At 39.5% G+C, this 22,945-nt stretch overlaps 1 long non-coding RNA gene across 1 annotated transcript in view; it reads right to left on the reverse strand.

Annotated features, from left to right (window-relative positions):
• Positions 1-20,191, reverse strand: part of LOC103277647 (uncharacterized) — a 70,805-nt gene extending 50,614 nt beyond the window's left edge. Inside the window, exons 1-2 of the long non-coding RNA XR_505577.3 lie at positions 19,856-20,191; positions 16,599-16,658 (exon numbers count right to left, since the gene is read on the reverse strand). This is a non-coding gene — a long non-coding RNA (uncharacterized LOC103277647). The remainder of the gene's footprint in view (positions 1-16,598; positions 16,659-19,855) is intronic.
• Positions 20,192-22,945: the final 2,754 nt, after the last annotated feature.

Genomic DNA, 22,945 nt, shown 5'->3' on the forward strand with positions numbered 1-22,945 from the left:
CAGCCACCAAACATTGTGTTAGATCTGGAACTAGAGAGGATGTGAGACAGGAAATACTACGTCAAGTTAAAAGGGAGAAAAGGCAAGATGTGCAAGCTAACTGCAGATGATATCTCTGTGCCCATTTTGGTATGTTGATAATCAGGTTTTTTCACTGTTTAGAGTGGCAATAGTTTTGGAAGCAACTAGCTGAGAAAAATAACATGAGGCAGAGAGAGGCTAAAATAGAAGAAGGCAAGAAAGCAGAATTTTAAAATTATTGCCTGCACCTGCATGAATTTGTTTAAGCATTTGAGACACTGGTAAGAGCTTCATTGGTAAGAGCTGTGAGATCAGCAAATACTAGAAATTATGATAGCTATGGGATTGTGGGACCTGTGGTCCAAAAAAGGAACTTTTCAACTCTACCTTGCTTCCAAACTCTTTGGGCCCTTCTGGGCAGGTCCTATATCCCAGGATCCCAGGTTTTCTATTTATCCCAGATTGTCTGGTAGTGTGGACTCATATTATTAAGGGCCCTTAATAAAATTACTATTTCCTGGAAGCAACTGCCCAAAGAGCCAAGTGAGCCTTGGCAAGACCCAGAAATTTTGTTCAACTGAATTAGATTAACAGCTCTAGATTTAATTCCAAACAAGGTTTATTTTTATAAGCTAGAAACTCAAAAAGTAATAGCTCTATCACTGCCTAGGTTCAATCCAAATCCCACACTTCTGCTTCCTACAGCATCAGTTTATATCTCCCAATAAGCTGTGGTTCAATTCCCATCACTATTATATCTAAGAACAACATCAAGAGAACTCGTTCAATTTCCCAATGCACAGAAAAGATCAAGATGAAATTGAGAGTTGCTGGACTTTAACCTTTCTTAAAACCCGAATATGATCACTGGAGGCATGTGAAACAATAAAAACCTCGAGAGCTCATGTAGCAGTGCAATTGCTAAGAAACAAAGCTAAGTGCTGGTATAATAGTAGTGTGGTGACTAAAAGGCTGAGCTTGAGTCCCCACTTTGAATATTGCTTCTGCTATGGACTCACTAAGGAATTTTAGACAATGCACTTTTTCTCAGTCTCAGATATCTACCATACAGGCACTCTAAGCAGCAGAGGTTGTTGGTACTTTGTCTTACAAGGTTGTTACTCTATCTTACAGGCTCACAGTGAAGAAGTCTGTAGAAAGACAAAGTGTACCAGTCCCTTACATCATACACTATCTTGCTTAATCATATTGTTTCAAATTTAAACAGTACCATATATAGTCTTTGAAAAAATCTTAAGTCCAAATGGCTCTAAAATAAAATTTTAAACACCACTAAAGTCAGGGTTTTAGTTTTGTTTTTTGTCTTTCAGCTCTTATTTTTTCTTTTCCCCCTTGAGTTCCATTCGGGCATCATGCACTCTGAGTGGAACAAACACATGAGGAGAAGATAGGCGCACCAGTCCTGAATCTAACTTATGTTACATGGTTCTGTTGCCCTTGTTCTATAGAAAGGGCATGGGAGTCTCCTCTCTGTATGTAGATTCCCTGGTTTCTCAGTGTTCTGGATCATGTGGATATTGTCCAAAGATCAAGGATCTTGACTCTCCTCTTCAGAAATTCACTCTCTATTAGTGCATCTGAGGAAGGAGACTAGTTTACAAAAGTTTATGCTACTAACTTTGTTCTCTCAGTTAATCTTAAGGTGCTACAAGATCCCCTTGCATTTGATAGTCCAGACTAACAGGACTGTATCTTTGAATTTTATTAGTGAAAGACAATGAAAATCGGGGAGATTATACTGATTCTTTCTTCATATGTTTTTACTTAAGTGACATAAAACTTGAATAGGGATTTTCTCTGTGACTTTATGTCGTTCCTTACCAGAGGCAGATTGAGTTTTGCTTTACTAATGTCTTTCGAGAACACTCTAACATTTTCAAAGAAAGGGAAGTTTCACATACTGATCCTAGAAGACATACTTTAACCAACAGTACCTGACTATACTGAAGGTGGAATGTTTCACTTTTACTCCTCACTGCCTCCCCATAATGCTTGGTGTACCACAATTCAGTTCTTTGCTAAGCATTCATTAAAATGGTGTCTGCTACCAATTTCTTAAATAAATGCTTAAGGGTAGAGCTGAAAAGTAACTTATTATACATACATGTTTGTAATTCATTTTTTACTGCTAAGGTTATTATATGAGGATTTTCTAAATTGTGGGGGAGTAATTCACAGTGCTGATTTGTCTGTGCTTTGCTCTATTAAAATGTCACTGAATTGGAGTGCAAAAGAACATGTTTTATATCAGATTCTTGTAGCATTCAGATGGGTTTTTAAAAATACAAACATTATTTTTAATACAACAATTTCATATTTTTATAAAAACAGGTGAGAACTGTCATTGTGTATACAGCAAACTGCATTCATTTAATTATCAGGTGAGTTCAGGGCACTAGCTTTGGGGAATTGTTTTTGCCTGTGCAGATTCTATTATCAGATTTTGAAATTGGTCTACATCTCTAAATATTTCCCTTCTGATGTAAATTCTACTAATGTCCTATTTACGAGCATGGCCCCAAAAACCTCCATCGTGACCCTCTTCTTAATCTGACTGCAAACTCCAATTGCACTGAAACATGCCTCTTTCACAACCCAATTTGTAACCCAGTTAAGTGAAAAAGTGCTTGGACGTAAGCCAATTTCATTTCATCTAAATCAATGGGACCAAACTGGCTTAAATCCAATAACTTCAGTTTTAAGTGGCCTACAGATTGGGCTAGAATGTTGGAAATTCCACCCTAAGGACAGATTCACTTAAATCACTGTAATTAGAATGTTGTTTTGATGCTACAGCTTGATATCAAGCTGGGACTTTTAATTCTTAATAGGTTCTGACTAAACAGAACCTCCCCCACCCACCATCAATGTACTGTGCTGCACTATTTAATTCTGTAAAGTGAGAGTCAGGAGAAACTCTGCCATTCCTCTGTGTCACATTAGGCCAATTCAAATAATTTTAGGAACATAATGGACTGGAAACTGGAATGATGAATGAGAAACTGCCTAGAGGGTGATAATTGGATCTATACTAGTCCACCTAATGCTGAGGTGCATTCCTTGTTTAGCAAGGCATAGGTTAATGTTTAGGTAGTCCTGGATTGGCAGTGACTCAAATTTTGGATGTTTTGAATCCAACGGATATTGAAACAAACTAGAGGAGGACCATCCATTATTTCCTATATCTTCCAGTTTCATTGACTATCTAAAATCTCTGGTGCTTCTCGATAGTTCTGTTGTCAAAATCCAGACTTACCTAACTATAGAACAGGAATTGGCCCAGGCCTTCATGCCCAGGGCATTAAGTGTTTCTTCCACTTGAATCACATAATTTGAGGTCATATCATGCCTCCATCATTTAATAGATGAAAAGTTGAACACGTGTTGCCAAGCAACCTTAGAGTGTGGTAAAGATGGCAAAAGTTATAAATTTGGAGACTTTTCCATTTCAAAGTTGAAAAAGGGAGATTAAATATCTGAATGACTTCCGGTGTGGAGATATGGCGGCGGGAAGGTGGTAGAGAGGGCTCTCTCTCAAACCCACGATGCTCTGAGGATCTGGAGTGTGTTTACCTCCACCTTATTGGTGGATTGAGGCTAAAAAGGTCGCAAACCCGTAGGGGGTCGAACCGACGACCCAAGAGCTGCTTTTCCCCTCAAGGGAGGGCGGCCAAGGGTCCGGACGAGACCTCCGCAGGGTAGTGGATCCCGGAGAGGACTAGCCTGGAAGCGAGGACTTCACAGGATCACCGCCAGCCACCACACTTTTAAACTGAAGAAAACACAGCTACGAGAAATGAGTGAGTACGAGAGAAACTCTCTCTTCTTAACTGAAATTAAAAGTAGAAGACTAACTAAACAATAACAGTGGTGAGCGACATAATAAAGAACCCTCGCGGCCGCGGACCCATAGGGTCGAACCGACCCGAGGGCTGCTTTCCCCCTCAAGGGAGGGCGACCAAGGGCTCGGACAAGACCTCTGCAGGGCAGCGGATTACCAGCAGCGGGGAGAGAAAGAACAGTGCGGTTTTGACTGAAAAAGGTTTGGAAGAGAGACTAGATCCAGTTGGGAGAAGAGATTGAAGGAGGTTGAAGGTGCGGCACTGTAAATTAAACTAAACTAAAACAGGGAAGAGAGAGAGGGAGAGAGATCTTGGAAAGGGGCACTAAGGCAGCGCACCCCCTCCTCCCCCCCCAACAAACAAATAAGCAGTAAACGCAAATTTGACTCCTGGACACAAACGGTTAAGTCAAACAAACACACGAACTGAGAAAGAAGTGAAGATTGAGCTGAGTCACTGACCTTGGAAAAGAGCTCTAGCCAAAACAAGCTGGGGGAGGCAGGCAAATTAGCTTAAAGACATGGAAGATAAACAGACGACTGTGTCTGTGGAAAAGCAAAGCAGAAGGCACGAGAGTGAGCAAGGGCGGATCGCGCGAGACTGAGAGGGAAGGGCAGGAAAATCCCACACATGCGCTAAAGCCCTGCTGAAGCAAACAAAAGACTGGCAAGGAAGACTGGCAAGGAAAACCACCCGTATACAAAAGAAGACTAAATAAAAATTAAATAAGATAATATACGGTGGATATTAGGAACTTGGTCTAGGCTTCTAATCTAAGATCTTTGGATCCTAACCACTATACCACCAAATTGGTTTCTAATTTACGATCTCTGGAAAAATAATAACAATATTAAATAATATTATAGAAACAATAACAACATAAAACAAGAAATAAGTAAGTAATAAAATATTAAGAACATTAAGAAATAATAATAATAACAATAATAAACAATCAGAGGATCCAAGACAAGAAAAGACAAGAAAAGACAAGAAAAGACAAGAAAGAAATAAAGGCAAGCAGACTCTACAAGACATTCTAGGGGAAATAGAGTTAAATAGTTAACCAAAGAAGAATCGAAGAAGGACCACCAAACAAAATAAATAAAATATAACAAAATAAAACACAAATAAATATTAAGAGTTGAGAAGAAAGGGAAGCAATAAACAAACTGCTGAGGCAGGCTGGTGCAGTAAAAAACAAATCAATCAAAACTGCACCAACACAATACACAGAGCAACAAAGAGACAAAAGAGACAAAAAGGACAAAATTAGAGCAAACAAACGGTGCAAACAAATAAGGGCGCTAAGTTTGGGAACGCCACCAAACAATTAAAAAAAAACAAAATATATAGAAATCAACAAGAAGGGGAAAATAAAATAAAGTAAAACAACAACAAGGAAGACAAGGTAGATAAATAAAAGTAGAAAACTTCAAGACAAGCAAATATTTAAGTATAACAAAGAACACAAAAGATCAAGAAGAGGGAATCGAAGTACAGAAATATACGCATAATGGCAAATTTAATTCCAAGATACAAAAATGAAAAAGAAACAAAGACACAAAATACTGGGACAGTAAGGAAATCACCATTTCAGGAGGAATCAATGTTTAAGGAAATTATGAAGGAACTCCAACGCATTTCGGAAAAACAGGACCAATTCCAGGAACAAATCCAAAAGATGAGTATGGAAATGACAGAAGATTTAGGAGAAATGAAGAAAGACATGTCAAACCTCAAACAAGAAATAACGGAGGTAAGGAAAGAAGTAAAAGAGATGAAGGCAGAGAGACAACATCTAGAAAAGACTCAAAGTGAACAGAAGTTAAAGATGGATCAAATAGAGGAGAACAGCAACCGATTGGGAACAATGCAAGAAAGACTTGAACAACAAGCTATGGAATTTCAACTGAGATATAGGAACGTAAAAGAGGAACCCAACGAAGACATAAGGAAAATAATAATACAACTAACAGCCAAATTGATGGACTGGCTGGAAGAAGATGTGGAAGATAAAATAGATAGAGTCTATAGAATTTCGACAAATTACTGGGATGCCAGTAAGGCCGTGATGAGGGGCAACTTCATTCAACTAAATGCCATAAAAAAATGCAAAATGGATTAAACAAAAAGAAATCCAAAAGGAAATTGAAAGAACAGAAACAGAACTGAAAAGACAACCATATAACACATCAATCAAAACAGAACTAGACATTTTACAAAGACAAAGACAAAATTTAGAGATGGAACAGAGAGCTAAAGAAACAATATCATTTTAATAACGCAAATAAACCTGGGAAATGGATGACAAGATTGCTAAGGAAAAGGAAACAAGAAAGCTGGATAATCCAAATCAATGAGGAAGGAAGATCTTATACCACAGACCACGAAATTCTGAAACAATTCAACAAAATTGTACACAAAGGATCATATTAAAAATGAGGATATAATGAAATACTTAGGAAGACAAAATATCCCGAAATTAACAGAGACACAGAGAGAAATGTTAAACAAGGACATCACAGAAAGAGAAATAGACACTGCTATAAAAAAATTGAACAAAAATAAGTCCCCAGGCCCTGATGGTCTAACAGCAATTTACTACAAAAAATTTAAAGAAGAAATAATACCTCACTTAAAAACTATAATGAACCAAGCCGTACATTTGGGTAAAATACAAACTCATGGAAAGAGGCAAATATAGTCATGATCCCAAAAGAAAACACTGATGCTACAAACGTCAAAAATTACAGACCAATATCGTTATTAAATATCGACTATAAAATTTTTACAGCAATAATTGCGGAGAGATTAAAAGAATACTTAAAAACTTGGATCGGGGAGGACCAAACTGGGTTCCTACCAAATAGGAACATTAAAGACAACGTCAGGAGCTTAATTGACATTATAGAGTACTATGAGTGGAATAATCAAAAAGAATTGGCAATATTAGCTATAGACTTTGAGAAAGCATTTGACAGCATTAACTGGGAATTTTTAAAACTATTATTAAAAGAAATGGATGCGGGGTATAATTTTATAAACGCCATACAAGCGATCTACACTGATCAAGAAGCAAGTATTTCGATTAATGGCCAAACGACAAGCAAAATAAAAATAAGGAAAGGTACGAGACAGGGGTGTCCCCTATCCCCGCTCATATTTATATTATCACTAGAAATGCTACTGAACGACCATCAGGAAGGATACAAATCTCAAAGGACTGAAGATAGGCAAAGAAACATATAAACTACGAGCTTTGGCTGACGATTTGATATGTATTGTTGAGGATCCACTGAATAATATCAAAGAATGGTTACATAAAATAGAGGAATTCGGGAAGGTATCGGGCCTCAAAATAAATAAAAACAAATCAACAATTTTACCCAAGAACATCTCCAAACAACAACAAGAAAATCTAGCTAAGATAACGGACTTTAGAGTTGTAAACAAGATAAAGTACTTAGGAGTATATTTGACATCTAAAAACTCGCAATTACTGCAAAATAATTACACAAACAAATGGAATGAAATCAAAAGAAAGCTTAAGAACTGGACTCACCTCAAATTATCTATTTTGGGCAGAATTGCAGCGATAAAGACATATGTCCTACTAAAATTAATGTATTTATTTCAAAACCTACCCATAATTAGAAATTTGAAGCTAATTAAACAATGGAACAAAGATACATTAAAATTTATCTGGAACAACAAAAAAGCGAGAATAAAATACACAAATCTGACTGACGAGAAAGAAAAAGGAGGATTGGGTCTACCAAATTTAAGTTTATATTTTGAAGCTAATGCATTGAATTGGATTAGAGAATGGATAAATTTAAAAAACAAGAAATTGCTGACTCTAGAAGGTCACGACCTGCGGGCAGGTTGGCACGCGTACCTGTGGTACGAGAAGAAAAAAACGGAAAGAAATTTTGGAAACCATTTTATCCGCTCCACACTATTGAAAATCTGGGAGAAATATAAAAAAAGATTATATAATAAAACCCCACTCTGGCTGTCACAGAGGCAGAGGCAGGCCACAGGAGGGAAATAGGATGGAGTAAATGGCCAACATACAAAGAAGTCTTGAAGAAAGAAGGTAAAGAACTAAAAATAAAATCCCTAGAAGAATTGAAAAAACAAAATATAAACATATTGTGGTTTCAGTACTATCAAATTAAAGAACATTTCACAAAAGACGCCAAACTTGGATTTGAAGAGAAACAAACAGTATGGGATAAAGTATTACTGAAAGGGAAGAAGGCGACAAGTAAGATCTACAAATTTCTACTAGAACGGAGCACGGAAACAGATTACATCAAGCCATGTATGATAAAATGGGCTAAAAATATAGGCAGAACAATTATGCTGAGTGAATGGGAACAAATTTGGAAAAAGAAATTAAAATATACCTACGCAAACGATCTCCGAGAAAATTGGCTGAAAATGATGTATCGCTGACACCTGACACCAGAACGAATAGCAAAATACTCAAAAGATAAAAATAACAAGTGCTGGAAATGCGGGAAAATTGAAGGAACATATTTTCATATGTGGTGGACGTGCGAGAAGACAAGAACCTACTGGAAAACAATACACAGTGCCTGCCAAAAGATCCTAAAAGTAAATATACCACTAGCGCCAGAATCCTTCCTATTGGGAATGGTAAATTTAGATTGGTCAAAAAATGATGACAAAATTTTTGTATACCTAACGACAGCTGCCAGATTAGTATATGCAAAAGTATGGAAACAAAAAACTATCCCAGAAAAAAACGAATGGATAACAAAAATAGTCGAAGTTATGAACATGGACCATTTAACTTACTTATTATCAAAGGCTGAAAATAAATCAAGAACGGCTACCAACTGGAAACCAGTAAAAGACTGGTTGAAGAAAGAAAAGATACCAATACTAATATAAGGGAAACCGCAGGATTACTATACAAAGAAAACAAGATAAGACTTAAAACCAAAAGAATGGAAGACAACAAAAAGAAGAAGAGTGGAAGTTAAGAAACCTTCCCTAACCCCCACACCCCTTCCCCCCCCAACTGCACCCTCCTCCCCTCCTTTCCCCCCCTCCTTTTCCCTTCCCACTCTCCCCCCTTGTCTCACCCCAGTTTTTTTTGTGTTTGTTTTCCCTCCTTTTTATCTTATGTTAAATAAATCTTTCAATAAAAATATATGAAAAAAAATATCTGAATGAATATTTGTGATGACTCATGGGCCATGTAGTCCCGTTCCTAGCGCTGTTGTGACAGATGAAGAGGAAAACTTAGGTTTCCCACCGTTTCAGCCAGAATTGGAGCTTTCACAGCCAGAGATGGAGCCCCTGCACCTGCAGGAGATTTGCCTCCCAGAAGTTGCCCAAACAAGCCCTGAGCCAAAATCTCCCCCTTTTTCTCGCCGTGATTATTATCAACAACAGAAGGGAGCTCAACAGGCTAATCGCAGAAGCCTGAGAATCGCCGCCAAACAAATGGTTGATTAAGCCTGCTTCCCATGGGAATCTTTAGGGAGTCATGCATCTGGACTCAGAGAATGGCTTTCGGTTCTGGTTCCCCAGAGAATTGTTCTCTGGCGGGAAAACGAGACCCTACTTAGGTGTTTTGCCCACGTAGGAATCTTGCGGAGTCAATTCGTCAGCTCCGGGAGTAGGTTGTGTGTGGACTACGCTGCTCCCGCGTTCAAGTTCTTGTTCCCGTTTCCAGCCTTGCTTTTGCCTTCCAGGACCTTGTTTTGCTTCCTGGATCTCGCCACGAATTCACCACGGATCTTGTTTTTGCTCCTCGTTTCTTGTTGCCTTGAATCAAGCCTTGTGTTCCAAGAATCAAGTTTACTTCCTAGCCTTGCTTAAGTTTCATGGACTAAAGGACCTTGTCATCTCCCCTCACTTTGCTTGGCAAAGTGAGTGTTTCGGTTACTGGATTACAACTTTGGACCTTAATATTTTATATTGGACATTGTTTTCCTGGACTATAATTGACCTTTCCTGAAAGGTCTTCTTCTGAACTATATTCTACACTTATTTTTATTGACTTTACATATTTCCTTAATAAAGATATTAGATAGATTCTGGCCTCTGTGTATGGTTATTGGTGCTCTGCAGCCTGGGTCTTGACAATATTATGGGTAAAGATCTGGGTAAAAATATTGTATAAATGTACATGGACAAGAAAACCCAGGGTCCTTCCATGTAGCCACATAACTCAGAATATCAAGGCAGAAAATCCCACAATATCTACTTTGAACTGGGTAATAGGAGTACATACATACTGCCATATATTCCAATTCAAAGCAGATAATGTGGGATTTTATTCAGCTGTGTGGAAGGGGCTCCAGGCTCACATTGAATCCAGTGATGACTGGTCCCACGATGCTCGCTGACTTCCAGTGAATATTGGACAGTTTTTAGAGTTAAACCAATTTTTCCCCACTTTGTGCAAATTACAGGGAAAGGTACTGGAACATGCCCATGTTGCCACCAATGCTGCTCCCCTCCTTGCTAATCATGCAGACCCCTTTGATAATGTCAGAATGAGGCCCCAAAAATGGCCAAAAGCTCAGACAGAGCTATGTAGCCAACTGGGAACAGTGATGGTGACATGGTGTCCATGTGACCCAGATAGACCATGTGTACACCAATGCAGCTCCACAACGTGTTTGGCCGGGTTCAGGTGACCACCTCCAAGGCCAGCATTTATGCTCCATACTAGCCCTGGATTTAGTGACCAGTGTAGACTCAATCCTGGATTATGTTCACAGCAGCAAAAAATGGACATGGACAGAAACAATGTCAGAAAAATAGATAATCAAGGCTAGCCCAAATTACCTAATTAAAATGAGTTTTAAAAGATGAACTAATTGAAGATTATTTTTGAAAGATCAGAAACCATTCCTTTTTTGTTTTGTTTTGAGCAACAAAAAGTAATCATTTGTGGTTATGGTTATTAACCATAGTTAATTTACTCAGATGGCTCCATAATCAAATAACTTTTTTCATTTGCTTTTTTCCAGCTTGGAAAGGCACATCAGAGTATTTTGTGTTTTAGTTAGTGTTTAGTGTATTAGATTACTTCATGGTTATTGTTTCAATTGAGATCTTTTGCACAGTGTTTAATATGGTGTTTAATCTGAACCACCCAGAAGAACCAGAAGGACCATCAACATGGAACTTGGAAGGAGGAGGCAGCATTTGCTCGCTGTGGGCTGCCTCTGACCTCAGATCCTGTTGTAGAAGACTGGCTCTTCACAGACTCAGTCCCTGACTGAGGGCAAGGCTGGACTCCTGGCATCTGCCTTCCTACAGACTGGGGGCAAAAGGAGAACGCCTACAGGGGCTCCCTTTGAGGGGAGCCACGGAGCTACCTCTGGTCAGTCGGAAGGCAGATCAGGGAATAGGGATCTAGCCTGTGCTGGATGGGGTTACACTCCCACTGGATGCAGGTTTGCAGTTTGGGGGTCCTACTGGGCTCAGCGCTAAACCTGGAGACCCAGATATTTGGGGTGGCCGGGAGGACCTTTGCACAATTAAAACATGTGCGCCAACTATGCCTGTTCCTTGAGAAGTCATATCTGGCAACGGTGGTACCTGCCTTCATTACATCCCGTCTGGGTTACTGTAATGCACTCTATGTGAGGCTGCCTCTTAAGAATATTGGGAAACTTCAGCTGGTCCAAAGAGCTAAAGTGGACAACTCCCTGTTGCACCATCTCCACTGGCTGCCAGTCTATTTCTGGCCACAATTCAAAGTGCTGGTTATGACCTTTAAAGCCCTTTACCCCAGATACATAGTTGACCAGAACCCATTGGGGAGGGGGGAACACAGGGCTAATCCAATTGCTCCTCTGGGTGGTTGGCATAATCATTTGGCGACTATCCTTCCCATCCAGCAATAAGCCCTTCCGCCTAACAATAAATTAATCCCTGACCAGCCAAGAAAGTCACTAAGTACCTCATCACATTGATGAGGTCCAGCCTCATGATTCACCAGCCTCTGTGGCAAATCTGAGCAGCAGCAGGGCAATCCTGGTGCCCCCGCCTACATCTGACACTTTCCTATCCCACTTGGGAAAGTGTTGCCACTCCTCCAAGCCCCCATTGTTCCTAACGGACCATGCTGCCACCCCTGTTCGCCCACAGAATCCTACCAGAAGTCATCCTATGTCATATGATGGGTGGCTTGGGGCTCCATGGGTGAACTGGGACAGAGGTGTCCTAGGACGCTTCTTCTGCCTCGTGTGATAAGGCAGTATCTCTCTGAGAACCCATCAAGCTGTTCTGACACCTATTGTTTCCCCAGCCTAGACACACTGTAAGATCCCAGCTGAAAGGATTAAACCCTTTAAAGACTCTGCTCACATTCCTTTCCTCACATGTCCAAAGAAGGTGGACACAGAAAACAGCCACAAGTTTTTTCATAAGATTGGGTAAATAGTTTGTCACATATTGTTCTGACTCAAGTTGTCCATTAGTGCCGAACTCAAATGGAGAGGACCTTTGGCCAGAGGACTACATCTTGACACTACTCTAAAAAATAAGTGCATCATTTGCTCCCAGCAACTAAGAGTGAGGATCTAGGCAGACTGTGAAAGAAGGGGGATTGTGTAGAAATGGGACCTGCAAGGCAAGCATTGGTCTTTTGACAAAAAATTCCCATCTGGGTTTAGTCTTGTAGCTGAGACAAGTACCTAGATCACTTTACTTCATGAAAGCATAAACTGCAACAAATTTTAAAAGATGAGGAGGTGGGGGTACAGGCAATGGACCATGCAGAAGCTAGTCTCTGAAAATGTGTGGTTTAATAAGAACATTGCTATAGTAAACTGATGAATCTGACAGAGATATTTGTCTCAGTAAATGTGCCTTTTTACACCCTGAGTTAATCAGCCATGGAAGAAAAACACACACAAGCTGCACTGTAAAGGCAAAGAAGCATCTCCATGCCAGTAATACAGTCTGTCTTCCTTCAGTTAAGAGCCAAAATATGTGACAGATTTCCTGTGTCCACAACTACAGTGTCAGAGATAACATTTTAGAAAGCCAGTGTGGCATAATTGAAGTTTGGAGCTTGTAAACATTACTATTTTTTACTACAAATTGCCAGTTGTTCAACCATGTGACATGCAGACAGGGATTTCTGGAATATAGTCCAAAACTATATTTTCTATGTATCGGCATCCATAATGAACTACGAACCTTAGTTGACATTGTTTTTGATGTTTGCCTTCACATTGTTTATAACTTAAGGCAACCCTATCGTTTTCTTGGCAAGATTTGTTCAAAGGGAGTTTGCTTTTGCCTTCCCTTCTGAGCCTAAGAGAGTGTAATTTGCCCAAAGTCACCCAGCAGGTTTCCATGGCTGAGCAGAGATTCAATTTCTTGTCTCTGAGAATTGTAATGCAGTGCTCAATCCACTACACCATAGTGATCTCCTTGACAATCTTAGGTGAGTTTCTCTCTTTCTAACCAAGAGAGAATGAAATGGGTTAACACCCATGTAGATTATCCTGAGTTCCTTGGAGAGAAAACAGGGTAAAGAACCCATAACATAACAAGATCACAATATAATCCTGAGCTTTTAAGAGGTCTTATGTTCCAAATAATTTAAAAGTATAGATTGTGTCATGGAACCAGGAATGATAACAAGAAGCACTGTCAACTTACCATATTTTTGAACCCACACTGGCATTAAATAAGACAGGCAGTAGGAAAGGTTTTGACTACTTACATAACAACAACTTTTAGAAAGTGTCCTAGAGATTAAGAAAAACTGTTTATTCTTCCTCTGTTGTCAACTTTTGAATCAAAAAGCTAGATGGAAGTAAAATTAGTACCTTGCCTATTTGACAAGAAAATGAAATGCAATTTCAGATAAATTAGGAGAATATTAAGGAGTGAAGTGCTAGTTGAAAAGGTCATCAAACCTTATTAATTGTTGGCCTGGAATTGCTGCTCTGTAGCTAAATCAAACCGGGGAGGGGGGGGGGGGAGAGAGAGATTAGAAAAAGTAATTTTTTCCTATACCCACTATGTGTAGGATTCAAGGATATGAAATGAGAATTCATCTTTTCAATCACAATAAGAATATAAATTGTGTCTAGGTAAACTAGCAAACCAGGTGGGTTTGCAGAGTGATGTAAACTTTTAGACACAATGTCGCTGGCTGTGCCTTTGTTGTTGATAACTGCGGTTACGTCGACTTTGACTTATAGCAACCCTATGAATGAGAGACCTCTAAGAGCCCTTCCACACTGTCATATAACCTAGAATATCAAAGCAAAAAAATCCCACAATACCTGCTTTGAACTGGCTTCTCTAAGTCCACACTGCCATATATTCCAGTTCAAAGCAGAAAATGTGTGATTTTATTCAGCTGTATGGAAGGGGCCTTAGTCACCCTGCCATCCAAAGCCCTGCTCAGGTCTTGCAGATTTTAAGATGACTTCAAGATTGATCTGCTCCATCTTGTGCTCCCAGTTATGTAGTCTGTTAATCCCTACATTGGCCATCAAGTGATGCCATTGTATACAACCAATTCTTTGATTGCTTGAAGAATGAAGTTGAACAAACTATTTGCCCAGAAATCCAGTCACTCTCCTGCTAAAAATCTTAAATGCTTCATTGACTTTGGCCAACATTTCCTACATTTTTTGCTTCCTATGTTTCCTACTTTTGTATTCCAATAAATTATGATTAACAAGAAGTCCTATTTGGGCATGTGATTAATTTTCTTCTGGACTCCAGCACAGAATCTTCCAATATCTTCTTTTGCTACCTCTGCAGTTGGAGCTTAAGCTTGGATTCTGATTATATTCATTGGTGTTTCTAGAAGCTATATTTATATGATTCAATCAAACTTTGCATTATTTCCTTTGACTGCTTTGCTACATTTCTCCTCACAATTAATGCAACCTCATTGATTCTTAGACTTTCATTTCCTGGGTAAAACACCATATAATTATCTGACTCAAAATGTCCCATTCCTGTCCATTTCAGCTCATTCATCCCAAGCATTGCAATGTTTATATGTTTGATTTCATGTTTTAATATATCTAGCTTCTGCTAATTCACACATCTCATATTCCATGTTCCAATAATATGCATGACAGCTTCATACTTTCTTTTTACCATTCAGTATGTCAGCACCTGAACCTCCTTTAGTTTCAGTCCAACTGCATCATTAACCATAATCTTAGTTGTAGTTGTCCTCTTACTTGTAGTTATCCCAGTAGTTCATTGAGTCTCCCCCAACCTAGGAGTCTCATCTTCTGGCATTATGTCTTGTTTTATTTTGGATTGTCTCATCATAGGGTTGTCATGGTAAAAGATAATCAAGGGGATCTATTAAGTCTCCTTCTACACCAGTGGTTTTCAACCTGTGGATCCCCGGGTGTTTTGGCCTACAACTCCCAGAAATCCCAGCCATTTTCCAGCTGTTAAGATTTCTGGGAGTTGAAGGCCAAAACATCTGGGGACCCACAAGTTGAGAACCATTGTTCTATACAATACTAATATGTTCCAGCTTTGATGCTATTGACATTATCTCTGCAAAATCCTTTACCAGTGTCACACACACACACACTACTTCTCCTTCTGCTCAGTAGTTTGTATATGTTCTCTGGCTCCTCAGCAAAAGCCTTTCTGACAAGAGAGACCCTATTAGCAGCATCAACATGGCTTCTTGCTCACAAAAACACACAATCCCACCATCACAGAAAGGTAATGGCATGGTGAGCAGACTAAGCCTGCCATTGGCAATTCCTATCCTCTTCACTATTTAGTCTTCATTATTTCCACAAATGTTAACATTTCTAAGTCTGAATCTTAGCTTGAAAATATGATTTTGGGGCTAGAAGTTCCAGAATCCTTCAGTCCATGTGGCTACTGTATATGTTGGCTGGCGATTCTGGGAACGGTAATCCAAAAAATAACTTTTCCCAATCTCTGAACTTTTTTACAAGTTTGTATCTGAATGCATTGCCATTTATCCGGCCAAATAATTGATCTAATTCAAGGAACAACAGGAAATGCTAGGATGCATACCACTTTTAGCCAAATGTCAAGAGGTTCTTTCAAGCATCAGTTCTCTGGCAAAAGAAACCTGTTCACCTTCTAACTGCATGATGAGGATAAAGAGAGAGAAAACTTAATGGGAAAGTGATGTCAGGATACAGAAGGGGTACCAGAAAGAAGAAGGTGGAATCAGAGAGAGGGGGAGAGAAGAGAGGGTTGAAAAGCTTGGAGAGTAAATGAGTGGGAAGCAGGGAGACAGAAAAAGAAGAAAGTGTTATGAAAAATGGGAAGCAGCATATTAGGAGAAAGAGGAAAAATGTTGGGGAGAGAGGAAAAATGCGGGTTTGTTCACTATTTCCTTTGTTCTGATTTACACTGTGTTGCACCTCTGACAGATTATCTTCTTAAAGAATGTGGCAGTCAACAAAACATACCAGCCTAACTAAAAACTACATTTCACACAAACATTCAGCTATTTAAAGGCTAGTGAATGCTTGAGAGCTCCCCGAAGCTCCTGATTATAGAGCAAATGTGATCTATAATACTGGTTGAGAAATAATCTGTTTTGACTATGAAGGCTATTTTTTTCCCCAAAATGGGACACTGCAATCCCTTGGATTTTAAGATGCATTTTGCTTTGATGTTGCAATGCTGAATGTGTTAAAACAGGGAAAGCTTCAAGTATGTTTTACTTACAAGTTCTCATTTCAAAATCTTGTATTCAAGGCAGGATTTATAAAGATTTACCCGTGGCCACTGAAATGAGAAACATGAAAGGTAGTTACACATATACTTGGTCTGCCCTGATATGAGCTCTGGCACTAATTTCTGACAAATACTCATCCAAAATGCTGTGATAATTAACTTGATAAAATGACTTGAAGACTCAAATTGCTTTCCAGGCAAAGTTAATCGTATTTAACCCTTCAAGGGATATCTAATTTTCTAGTAAGAAAAAAATGAAAGCAAGTGTATAAAAGCTGATGGGTTGAAAAAAAAAAGTCAAATATCCCATCACAGTTATAGCAGAGGCTAAGGTAAGCTTGAAAAGAGAAGTGTCATTGCTCAAGAAATTAGCACATGCTTTCAATGCCAAAGGTCCCAAATTCAATGCCCACAGTGAAAAATACCAAACTTTATACTGTATGTTCAAAGTCAGCCAATGGTTTCATTGCTTTTAGGCAATCCATGCTGAGTTTCCAAGAAGCATCTACGGATTTCATTACATGTAAGGATTAATGCTATTTGACTTCATTTCAACTGCCATGGCTCAATGCTGGGGATTTGTTGTCAAATACAGGCTCCCACCCCTAAAAGATTAATAGTTTCCTAAAGGACACCAAGTTGAAATAAATTAAATGGTTTCCTTTTTATGTGGAGTCTTTGCCACCCCACAACAGACCAGCAACACTTAGTTCTCGTCATATATATATATATATATATATATATATATATATATACACACACACACACACACACACACACACACACACACACACACACTTTATATTATGTCATCTCTACGCAGATGATATCCAACTCTGTCACTCCTTTCAATCTGTCACTAAGGAGGCTTTCCAGATCCTGAACTGGCGCTTGGCAGCTGTGTCGGACTGGATGAGGGCCAACAAATTGAAATTGAATCCAGACAAGACAGAAGTCCTCCTGGTCAGTCGGAAGGCCAAACAGGGTATGAAGTTATAGCCTGTGCTGGATGGGGTCACACTTCCCCTGAAGGCAGAGGTTTGCAGTCTGGGGGTGATCCTAGATTCATCGTTGAGCCTGGAGCCCCAGGTTTCGGCAGTGGCTAGGGGAGCCTTTGCACAGCTCAAACTTGTGTGCCATCTGCACTCGTACCTTGGGAAGCCGGACTTGGCCACGGTGGTTCACACTCTTGTTACATCTCATTTAGACTACTGCAACACACTCTACATGGGGCTGCCCTTGAAGACTGTTCAGAAGCTTCAACTGGTCCAACGGGAGACAGCCAGGTTGATAACCCGAGTGGCATACAGGGAGCGTACTACTCCTCTGTTACATCACCTCCACTGGCTGCCAATTAGCTACCGAGCACAATTCAAAGTGCTGGCTTTAGCCTACAAAGCTCTAAACGATTCTGGCCCAGCTTACTTGTCCGAACGTATCTCCCGCTATGACCACCATGTAATTTAAGATCCTCAGGGGAGGCCCTGCTTTTGGTCCTGCCGGCCTCACAGGTGCAGCTGGCAGGAGTGAGAGAAAGGGCCTTTTCAGTGGTGGCCCCCCACCTATGGAACGCCCTCCCAAATGAAATCAAGCAGGCTCCCTCTCTCCTTTCCTTCCGCAAAAGAGTGGCTATGGGACCAGGCCTTCGGACAATAGAGGCAACATCAATTGCAACATATGTTTTAGGATATACGTGACAGGCCTGGTTGAACTCAAAATGAACCTAAATGTACATGTATATGTTTATCTATGAATGTTTTAAGGTAATCTAATTTTTAAATTGAGTTGAAAAGTTATTGTAATTGTTTATATATGCATTTTATATTGTAAGCCGCCCTGAGTCCCCTTATTGGGTGAGAAGAGTGGGGTAGAAATACTGTAATAAATAAATAAATATCTTTTATTAGGGTTTTATATATGTGCATCTATAGCAAAATGTATGTATTATTTCTGCCAGAAATCACTAGGGTCAATGGCCTTTCACTGACCTCAGAGAGGAATTTTCTAGATTCCTAAGGGTGGGATAATGCTCAAACAAAAGACTCATTGTGTAGGTCTTATATGAACACTGAATTAACATCCAGAGCTTGATTATAAAAATCCAACATCCATATAACTTTTCTGTATACTATATCTATTCCCTAGATATATAGAATGTATAAACTGTACTTTTATTTTACCTTATTCTTAAATGCACTAAATATAAAAAATATCTGGGCTGCCTGAACTCAAGGCAGGGCCATCACTCAGGAATGTTCTTCCAACCTCAGGCAAAGGTATAACAAAAGACTATCATTCTATACACAGCAGCTCCCAACAACTCAACTGCAACCACCTCAATAGACTTCCTAAGACCCTCACTTTTTTGCCTGGCCAAACCTGCTTGTTTGCTTCTAGAATGTATCTCTGCCTTACACCTTTTTTCCTTAAAAAAACCCTGCCTTTGTTTAATATAAAACTGGATTAAGAGCCATCAACATATTTTTGTACTTCCAGGCTGTGCCTTCCCATAAGAACGGTTCTACAGCCAACCCGTCCTCCACTCCAGACCAATCCCGGGCTGCCTTTCTGCTTTGCCAACCACTCCTGGCATGGATCCGAGCTATCCTTAGATAGGGGAGGGACAATTCAAACTTGGACAATGTTAACTTGATAGTATAAAACTGCCTGATCAGTATATGTTCCTTTATGCTTGCACTTTTTGGCAGAAGCCCACATGCATCCATTCCTAGCCAGAATACATTAAAAACCTCTGCCTTTTGTCTTCACATCTGATGAGTCTTTAAGCTGGAACTCTGATTATTAATTTTGGTTATCAACACTTGCCAGGCTGTGCCCTCATAATTATAGTCCAATATTAATGTAAGAATCATGGAAGTTGTAGTTATGCAAAGTCTTTAGCCTTCTCTGCCAAAGAGTATTAGTGCCACAACATACTATATATCCCATGATTACATAGCATTGAGCCAGGGCAGTTAAAATGATGTCAAACTAAAACAATTCTACACCCTATTTGCCAAATAACTGCAAGAAAGGCTAGGGTTTCATGAGGATCCACTTTTCTCTGGCCTATCAGACTTACCGTATTCTCAAACTGATCTGTGCCAAATATGAAGCTAATGCAGAGCAATTCCACTAAAAGCAATGGGATGGAATTTGAACAACCCAGGAATGGGTGTTCCTCCTTATCTGCTCACCCCAATATGGCTTTGGATTGTCCAGAGGATCTGATGGTCAGGTTCTCTTACCTTGCAAGCAGGATTTGCAACCTAAGGAATTTGGTGAATGGGAGCTGGGAAACTATGAGTTTCTGTCTCCATATAATGGCTGATCATCACTGAATCTGAAAAGCTTGTGGTGAAAGCAACTGAAGGTCTCACTCCCCACAGCAGGACTTGATAGACACTGAAGAGACACAGCTATTCTTTTAAATCCAATGAGGAGACAAAGCAAAGCTCTGTAGGAGTTAGGGCTAATCAAGCAGAGAGCCAGTACACCAGAGAAGGCACACACCACTCCTTCTCCAGAAAAGAGAGTTGGTAGTCATTCACATCCCTCTCTTCGGCAGGAAAAGGCCCCTTCCAGATCCTCAGATTATGAACCAGCAAATATTGTCTTCAGCTGCTCCCATAAAAGGAAATACTTAGGTAGGAGATTAGCTATTAGTGAACTTGCCCTTCTCAGGCTAAAGTGAAGGAAGGAACAGTCTAGTGAAGGGAGGGCTCTGGGTAGAAATGGGGCTGTGAAGCATTGAGTAAGCTCCGCTGTTCGTTTTATCTTCTAAATAATTATGATTATCTTTTAATTATGACATTTCTCCCCCAACCAGTGCTTATTGGACAGTATTAAGAAGTTTTAGAAAACATTTCCCTACTTTCCTCTATTTTGCCACTGTTTGTGTGCTTGGATTCGGATCATTCCTTTGTTTTCGTTTGTAACATTTGTTAACCTTCTGCAGCTTAAGTGGGTGAAAAGACTTAACACGATATCTGGCAAATAATTTATCTCCAAGTGGTAGAAGTCAAATTAGTCTTTCTGTTTGCTAAGGTTTTGATTTTGCTGTTCCCTAGGACTTCAGTATAGGGCTCGGGCTGTGGCGCAGGCTGGAGAGCAGCTGTAATGAATCACTGCAATGAATCACTCTGACCAGGAGGTCATGAGTTCGAGGCTGTCTTTGTTCTATGTTAAAAGGCATTGAATGTTTGCCTATATGTGTAATGTGATCCACCCTGAGTCCCCTTCGGGGTGAGAAGGGCAGAATATAAATGCTGTAAATAAATAAATAAATATTGCAGTATATCATTGATATTATCTTCAATCAGAGGATGGCTATGACTTGGGCCCAAGCACACAATAAAGGGAGTTGATATTGTATAGGGATTGCCCCAAAGATATAAACAGCTCCACATAGATGACTGTATGACATCTCCTGTTTTAACAGCTACTAACGGAGCTATTCAGGATATATTTCTGATAGAGAATCTGTTGCCCCAACTGAAGTCTAGTCAAGCACTTGACATCAATTTATAGCATTCATAGCAGCTGCTGAAAGTTCTTCTTGCTTGTAACCATTCAGTAGTGTTCTTGGTGTTCCTCTGTGTCTTGGGATATTTGACCTCTGGATTATGTTTAATAACCCCATGTCTCACCCCTTCTTGGATATGGCTATCTCTTTGTGTAAAAAGTTATAAACTAGCTGAGACTTTGGCCTTGTGCCTCCCTTCATCATCTTTGATTCCCTCTGCATGACCAGGACTGGACTGACATAACCTGAAGCTGCTTCCCTTGTGATAATCTGTGTCTCTGAACACCTACTTCCTGTAAGCACGGCACGACATTGCCCTGTTGTAACCTGATTATAAATAACCAAATCCTCCTGAATTAAATAGCATTTCCTTCTACGTGTATTCAGAGACTTCTAGCCTTGATGTACTGTATTACTGGCTGGACTAGACTGTGCTGACCTGTATAAATGGCTATGTTCCTCTTGCATCTAACATTTTGCTAACAAGATTTTGAAAGCTTTCCAGGAACACTTGGAAAGAATCCAGACACATTTCTCTGTGCTCTAGTACAATATTGTAGTTGTCAATAATTAGCCACTAAAGCCCATCAGGTAAAAAAAAAAGGTCTGAGTGGAGCCAGCATCAAATCTGTGAGCGCCTTGGCTTTTTTCCAAATATTATAATATTTTTAGATAAATACACAAGCTAAGTCAGTAAGCTGGAGGGGGAGCAACCAACCCATAAAGACCAAGTCATGTTCAACTGGAAAATCTGTTATAAATCTATAAAACCTGTTTTGAAGTTAGGAGGGGTTTTCTATTCAAATTATTACTATTAATTTATATACTGTCTTTCTCAATGCATACTAAAATTATGCAAAACCTTCAATAAAACTATAAATATAAAAGTTTTTTTAAAATACAGGTTTTTTTCTTTTTTGCTAGCAAAATATCAAGTTCTGTTTAGAAATAGTTTTCAGAGAGATAATCCATGTTTGTCTGTCACACTACAAAAAAAGAAAAAAGGAGGAGCAGAAATCTGGCAACACTTTTGAGACTGGTTTATTTTAGCACAAATATTTGTGGATTTCAATCCACTCCCCCAGATGGAGTCAATATCAAATTTGTAGCGGATTGATAATGATAAGTGGAAGCTCTTACGTGTGCCCGCAATCCAGAGTGGCCCGCAGAACAGTAGCATGCCACTCAGGTTCGCAGAACAAAAATACAGGAACTTTACTGATTCCAAGAGATCTAAAACAATAGTATTTACAATGGTCCCTCTGATCACTTACAGAAGTCTACAGTCATAAATAGTCCAAATATCTGCTTCAGAGAAAAATACAGTCCTGGTTCTTCTCCCTCTTTTCTCAGCAGCAAACAAGCTTCAAAAGAGCAAGGCCTCTCCAGCAGTACTCAGTCAGCACTGAAAAACTTGTCCAAACTGCTTCTGCAGCAGCAGAACAGAAACAGTATCAAATCAATCCCCAGGTCTTTGCAGGCTCAGTCAATCTGCTTCATGCACTACATTTTCCATTTAACACACACAGCACAGTGCCTTTTGCAAACCATGACAAATCCACTCCCCAGATGGAGTTAATATCAAATTACAAATATATTAGCAAAAATACTTAAGGGTAGCTATGTTAGCCAGGCAACAAAATGCAATAAAATCCTAAATCCAGAAGTAGCAGTACCATTTGTGGGAGCCATGTCCAAAGCATAAAATACATTATGCAAGCTTTCAAACTTCCACTGGCTTCTTCATCAGGCAAAGATGTTAAAAACCATAGAATGGAAAAATGGTGATGATAGTCACAGGCCTACATTCTAT

The sequence above is a fragment of the Anolis carolinensis genome, chromosome 2, assembly GCF_035594765.1.
Source record: "Anolis carolinensis isolate JA03-04 chromosome 2, rAnoCar3.1.pri, whole genome shotgun sequence".
Lineage (NCBI taxonomy): Eukaryota > Metazoa > Chordata > Lepidosauria > Squamata > Dactyloidae > Anolis > Anolis carolinensis.